We start from the raw sequence: 7031 nt of genomic DNA, 5'->3' as shown, positions 1-7031 counted from the left end.
GTAGCAACCAAACGTCGGGAAGAGGCGCCGAAAGGATGCTGGGCCTGGCTCCTTAAAGCCCAGGTTCTCCCTTTTGAGAGCCACAACCAAGAAATAAAAATCTAGCAAAGAGGGGGCCACTTTCTGCGGCGAGATCCGCCCTCTCGGCCGCTCCTCCCGCTCCCAGGCCCCCTCCCTACTCCGCGGAGAGCAGCGCCGCGGCCCCTGCAGCCAGACGCGCGGGGTGCGGTGGGGCCCCGGGGGCCGGGGTGGGGGAGGTGGAGGGTGGGCCCCGCGGTCACGTGAGTCGGGCCAGCTGCTGCGGGGGGCGGCGGGCCCCAGCGCCTGGAGTCTGGGTAGGGGGAAGCGCCCGGCGGCCGCCTCCGCCACTGCAGCTGCAGCCCCCGATGTCGCCGCAGTAATCTGGCCCCGGCAGCACCCGCACCCTCGGCGGCCGCAGCCTCAGCACCGCAGAGCAAAGAGCGGAGCCCGGAGCCCGGATCTCGCCGCCCCAGGTGAGCCGCGTCTCGGAGCGCAGGGCATTTGCAGCGCTGCTTCCCCAGCGGTTTCACCCCCACCCGCCATCGCCACCTCCCGCGCCTCATCTCCTCCCGCTGTCCCTCCGAACCCGCGGGTAGCGTTAACCCAGGCCAATTCTCGGTGCTGGCCCGGGCGGGCTGGGAGCCTGGGCGGGTGGTCAGAGGAGAGGTGGCCTCGGCCTGAAGCCGGGGTGACTCGGCTCGGAGACTGCGGGGGTGCAGGGGAGGGATGCCCGCCCCGGGCTCCCGCACCGCAGCCGGGTTCCCGCGCTGCTCTTCCTGGGTTTCCTTTTCCTGGCAGCCAACCTGCTGCCCGCTGGGATGTGCCCGTGCGCCCCTGGCCTCGCCACCCTGGGGTCCGGGGCGAGCCAGGCACCTTCCCCGAGGTGCCGTACCTGCTGCGCGGGCCGGCGCCGCGAACATGGCTGCCAGGAGACGCCCGTCGCCTTCGGCCCGGCTCTGCCCGCGCGTCCAGCTGGCCCGCGGCCGCTGCACGGTGTCCCGGGACAGCCCTCCCGGCTAGGCCGACGCGCGCGGGCCGCAGCTGGGTTCTTCGCGGGCCGAGCGTGGGACTTGACACAACTTCCCTCGAGCCGCACCCGGGCGTTTTCTCCGCGGAGCGCCGGGCGGGGCTGCCGAGAGGTCGGCGCGTGTTCCCGGGATAGGGATTGTCCGGCTTGGTGGGCCTCTGCCTCCTCGGCTCGCTCTTGAGGCGTCGAGTATTTGGCGACCTCACTCGTGAGGGCCGAGAGGAATGTGGTCTGCAAAGCAGGAGGGGCGCCTGAACTTTAGAGAATTGAGGAGAACTCGGATTTGGGAATAAAAATGTCCATGAAAACATCGAAGGAAACTGTTATCTGCCTTGACTCAAAGCTGACCTTGTAGGGTTCTGTTAAATAACGTGGTTTTTCTGGATTTTCTGTCTGATTCTAGCTTGCAAGTGCCTTGACTTACGCTCGCGTCCTGCAGCCCGGTGGGGTGCGTGCGTGCGTGTGTGTGTGCGTGTGGTGTTCCCAGCCTGGTTAGAAGATGCATCAGTTGCAGAGGAGACCTATGCTAATTCAAAATGGCAGCATGAAAAATCAGGCCAGACGGAAGCAGCACAGACCACAGCCATCAGCCGCCCCCTGATTTAAGCCTCCGGGAGGGAATTAGTGTGAGTCAAGGCTCATCTGGGTACAGAGTAGGGCGTGATTCTTGGAGCTGGCTAGATTTTAAGGTGCTGCAGGGTCCTGGGAGATGTTAAGTGGGAAGTTTGGATAGCTGTAATTATTTTTCCTAACTTATCAAAAGCTGATACAAAACCTAGTTAAAACTCTACGGTTTTGGTCTGATTGTCTCCAGGCTCAACTAAAGTTGACTCTGTGGCTGCTGATGTCTTTTTGATGCACAACCTGGAGGTTGTTTGATACCTACAAGCTCTTAAAAGAGATGGGTGCATATTATAAACATCATCCAAGAGCAGTGCACATAACAAATACCAGGTTCTTAGAGCGTGTTTCATTGGAAGAACTGATTTAGTGACACGAGCAAGCACCCAGGCATGAGGAAATGGGAAATTCTTGAGAGGTGACTCATTTTAGAATTTTTTTTTTTTTAAACAGCCTTTCTTTCCCTTTTCACTTCCGTGCTGCCAGCCATCTTGTCTTTTGGTAGGAGGAGATGCATGAGGAGGCAAATGCTTCAGGGATAATGGAAAAGAGGAGGATGAGCTAAGGTCAGGGGGCAGAGCTGGGGGCAGAGCTGGAGGCAGCCTGAAGGAACATGCTGTCAACCCCCTTTTTACAGCAGGAAGGCTGAGGCCAGCAGGGCGAATGGACGCCAAGGTCATATAGCTGGCTGGCAACTGGCAGTGAGGACCCAAATCCAGGTCTCATAACTCCCCAGGGTTCCACATGCTACCTTTTAGAGCCTGGGGGAGAAGAGCAAGTATGTCATTATTAGGAAGGCAAACTCTTCGAGCAATGGGAAACCAAACTATAATATGAATTACAAAGTCTATAGGTGTTTAAAGTGAATGACAACACCTTAATTTCTTAATTCAAGACTTTTAACTTCTTAAGCTCTACCTGCCTCATGTTCACATTTTCTAGTGGTGAAACTGTTTCTATAGTTAAGAGCCAAAAACATTATTTTAGTAAAGTCTTCGAGGCGAGAAGTACATTTTTTGATTAAAAATTTAGTTGCTTGTGTTTGTGGAGAACCATTAGACCAGTTTATTTTGAAAAGGAACCAAAGTGGGCCATGCATTTCATTTTTTTTTTACTGTTTCTAATTTTAAGTAAAAGTAAATAACAAGCCTATTTTAAACATAACTTCGAAGCAGTGAAGACAGGCTTTTCCTGTGATTTGCGTTTGACTTTTCTGAGTCATGAGTCAGTGACCTTAGATCTACTAAAGCAGAGCTAGAAATTGTGCATGGGTTAGTGTGAAGAGGTGGTGAAGGTATGGAAAATGTTTCTTCTGGGCATCTGAACCTTCACAGCCAGTGATGTGCAGAGGGAGAAGGTGGCAAGAGGCAGGGAACAGGGAGAATGTCTTGAGGCAGTGGAGCAGATAGGAGCTAGGTATGAATATATATGTAGAAGTGAAGACAGATGCTGATGCGACATGTGCCATTTAGAAAAATAATTTGAATTAGAGGATGAATGTGAAGATATGCCAAAGATATTTAAAATAACAATTTGTAAAAATACAGAAATGCATGCAATTTGTGTCTGTTGAAGAATAATAAGAAACAGATAAACAAAAGTTATTTTTTTGAATCCATTTTCATTAGAGAGTCTAGATCTGTGCTGTTTCATCTGGTAGCCACCAGCCTCATGTGGCTGTTGAGCACTTGAAATGCAGCTAGTTTGTATTGAGATACGCTGAGTGTGAAATACACACACAATTTCAAAAATTTAATATGAAGAAAGGATTTAAAATATCTCATAATTTTATATTGATTTTATATTGAAGTAGTATGTTGGATATATTGGGTAAAATACATTACTAAAAATAATTCCACCAGTTTCTCTTTACTTTTAAAAATGTGGCTACTAGAATATATAAAATTGCAAATATGGTTCGCATCTGTCTTGCTCTTTCTTTCTTTCTCTGTCTCTTTCTCTTTCTTTCTCTTTCTTTCGTTTGAGACAGGGCCTCCCTCCATCACCCAGGCTACAGTACAGTGGCACAATCTCGGCTTACTGCAACCTCCGTCTCCCAGATTCAAGCGATTCTCTTGCCTTAGACTCCTGAGTAGCTGACATAACTGCACAGTGCATTGGAAAGTAAATTCCCCATTCTAACACGTCTGTGTTCACATATCCAAATGAGATGAATGCATCCCAGTACAGAGAGAGGGCCCTGGGACCTAACTCTTGTCCCACCTGTAATTAGGAGTTTGGCCTTGAGCACACCACTTATCAGTCTCCTTCCTTTTATTTTATTTTATTTTTATTTTTATTTATTTATTTTTTGAGACAGAGTCTCACTCTGTTGCCCAGGCTGGAGTGCAGTGGCCTGATCTCAGTTCACTGTAACCTCTGTTCCCCCAGTTCAAGTGATTTCTTCTGCTTCAGTCTCCTGAGTAGCTGGGATTACAGGCGTGCACCACCATGCCCAGCTAATTTTTGTACATTTTAGTAGAAACGGGGTTTCACCATGTTGGTCAGGCTCGTCTCGAACTCCTGACCTTGTGATCTGCCTGCCTCAGCCTCCCAAAGTCCTGGGATTACAGGCATGAGCCACCGCGCCCAGCCTGGTCTCCTTCCTTTTAAAATGAGATGAACAAGAGCTGTCTACCAACTTCACTGGTCACGTTTAATTTGTTAGATTTAGCCAAATTACCCAAAGCTACTTTCCCCACACAAGTCAAGACTAGATATTATCAAATTTTTAAATCTTTGTTCACCTTATGTATTTAAATGTCACCTTATTTTAATTTGTAATTCCTTTTTTTTTTTTTTTTTTCGAGACAGAGTCTAGCTCTGTTGCCCAGCCTGGAGTACAGTGGTGCTATCTTGGCTCACTGTAATCTCCGCCCCAGGTTCAAGCAATTCTCCTGTCCCAACCTCTGGGATTACAGGCGTCTGCCACCACGCCCAACCTCAAGACCTCAGCCTCCCAAAGTGCTGGGATTACAGGTGTGAGCCCCCCCCGCCCGGCCCTTTAATTTGTAATTCTTTAATTGTGAGTGAGAGAAATATTTCTAGTAAATATTTTGGCTGTTTATATTTATTATTCTTTTAACTGGTGCTTATATATTTTGCATATTTTTCCTTTGGGGTGGTCATCTTTTTCTTATTGATATGTAAGAGCTCTATATATATTAAGGGAAATTATCTCTTTTTCATGTATAATGCAGATGTATTTCCCAGTTTCTCATTAAAAAAATTTTATCCCACAAGAAATTTTAAGTTATTTTATAATTAAGTCTATATTTTCCTTGGTGAATTGAGTTTATGTTTTTGCTTGCTAATGTTATTTTAAAAATTTATCCATATGATTTGTATTTTTGTGGTTTTAATTGTAAAAATTTAAAATTCTAAACTATAATAATTTATTTTGGCTTAGGAGTGAATTGGGGATCTCAACAGATTTCTTTCTTTCTTTTTTTTTTTTTTTTTAGAGACAGTCTCATTCTGTCGCCCAGGCTGAAGTGCAGTGGTGCGATCTCAGCTCACTGCAATCTCCGCCTCCTGGGTTCGAGCGATTCTTGTGTCTCACCTTCCCGAGTAGCTTGGATTACAGGTGTGTGCCACCTGTAATCTGATTTTTGATTTTTGATTTCTGACTGATTTTTGTATTTTTAATAGAGATAAGGTTATGCCATGTTGGCCAGGCTGCTTTTAAACTTCTGGCCTCAAGCAACCCACCCACCTCGGGCTCCCAAAGTGCTGGGACTACAGGCGTGAGCCACTGCGCCTGGCCCATCTCAACAGATTTCATTCTTCCTTTCCCCATCCTGTTATAGTCAGTTATTCTGGCAACACTTATTCATCTCAGTTTCAAATTCAGTCTTCATCATATGCTAATTTCCTACATTATATGACTATATTTCAGGACTTTCTACTTCTGATTCTATCAGTAACAAACTGTCTTAATACTGAAACTTTATAATATAGTTTAATTCCATGCAAGTCTAGTAATTCCTCGTTAATTTTCATTTCTGAAACTTGGCTAATCCCACATATCCTTTGCAGATGGACCTCAAGATCATTTTTGTCAAATTTTCTCCAAAAGCCCTATTTATATGTTGATAGCTGTCATATTGACTCCACAGATTAATTTAGGGAGGGCTGACTCTTTTACATAACACTGAATTGTTCTAGCAAAGAACAGGAACATTCTCTGTACTTTAAATCTTCTGCCATGTCACCATAAAGTCTTAAGAGTTTTCTTCATTGAGGATTTGTGCATCTCTGTCTAGTAAACTGACATAAAATGGTAGAATCCCTATAAAGAAAACTATAGAACTCTAATGATGAACTTATAAAAAACTTCACACCAAAGAAGAGACACTGCAGGGCGCGGTGGCTCACACCTGTAATCCCAGCACTTTGGGAGGCTGAGGTGGGCGGATCGTGAGGTCAGGAGTTCGAGACCAGCCTGGCCAACATGGTGAAACCCCGTCTCTACTGAAAATACAAAAATTAGCTGGGCCTGGAGGTGCATGCCTGTAATCCGAGCTACTTGGGAGGCTGAGGCAGGAGAATTGCTTGAACCTGGGAGGTGGAGATTGTGGTGAGCCGAGATTGCCATTGCACTCCAGCCTGGGCAACAGGATGAGACTCCGTCTCAAAAAAAAAAAAAAAAAAAAGAAGAAGAAGAGACACTTCGACACTTCTTGCTCTTGATCGGGAAGATAGAGTCAGGGCAGCCTGGTGTTTAAGAGCATTTTGGAGTCTGAATTTTCACTCCACTACTTATTACTGCTTATTTGTTATACAACCCTGAGCAAAGTACTTCACCATGTCACCATTTTTCTTTTTCTTTTTTTTTTTTTTTGAGACAGGGTTTCGCCCTGTTGTCCAGGCTGGAGTGCATTGGCATATTCATGGATCACTACCGCCTGAGCTCAGTCTGTCCTCTCACCTCAGCCTTCCGAGTAGCTGGAACCACAAGTGTGCACCACTAAACCTGACTAATTTATTTTTATTTTTTTTTTGTAGAGATAGGGTCTCCCTGGGTTGCCCAGAATGGTCTTGAACTCCTGGACCCAACTGATCCTGCTGCCTCAGCCTCCCAAACTACTGTGATTACAGGCATGGGCTGTAGCACCTGGCCACTTCACCATTTGTAGCTTCCATTTTCTCAGCTGTAAAATGGAGATAATATCTGTGTGATGGGTTATTGTGAGGATTAAGTGATTACACACACACACATATGTATATATATGACTTAGCATGTTATTAAGCACATAGTGAATGCTTAATGTTCTAACATAAAATTTTAGATGTTATGATGGTGATTATTTTAGCTACCCCTGTCAAATGAATCTATAAATTCAGTATAATTCCAATCATA

The 7031-nt window shown here is 46.4% G+C and overlaps 1 protein-coding gene across 1 annotated transcript in view; it reads left to right on the top strand.

Annotated features, from left to right (window-relative positions):
* Positions 1-261: 261 nt before the first annotated feature.
* Positions 262-7031, top strand: part of SCRN1 (secernin 1) — a 71522-nt gene continuing 64752 nt past the window's right edge. The window contains exon 1 of the mRNA XM_050783248.1: positions 262-494. The gene's annotated coding sequence lies outside the window, so the exon portion shown is untranslated. The remainder of the gene's footprint in view (positions 495-7031) is intronic.

Source organism: Macaca thibetana, chromosome 3 (genome assembly GCF_024542745.1).
Source record: "Macaca thibetana thibetana isolate TM-01 chromosome 3, ASM2454274v1, whole genome shotgun sequence".
Lineage (NCBI taxonomy): Eukaryota > Metazoa > Chordata > Mammalia > Primates > Cercopithecidae > Macaca > Macaca thibetana.
The sequence above is the reverse complement of the archived record's forward strand: the minus strand, read 5'-3'. Positions and strand labels throughout refer to the sequence as shown.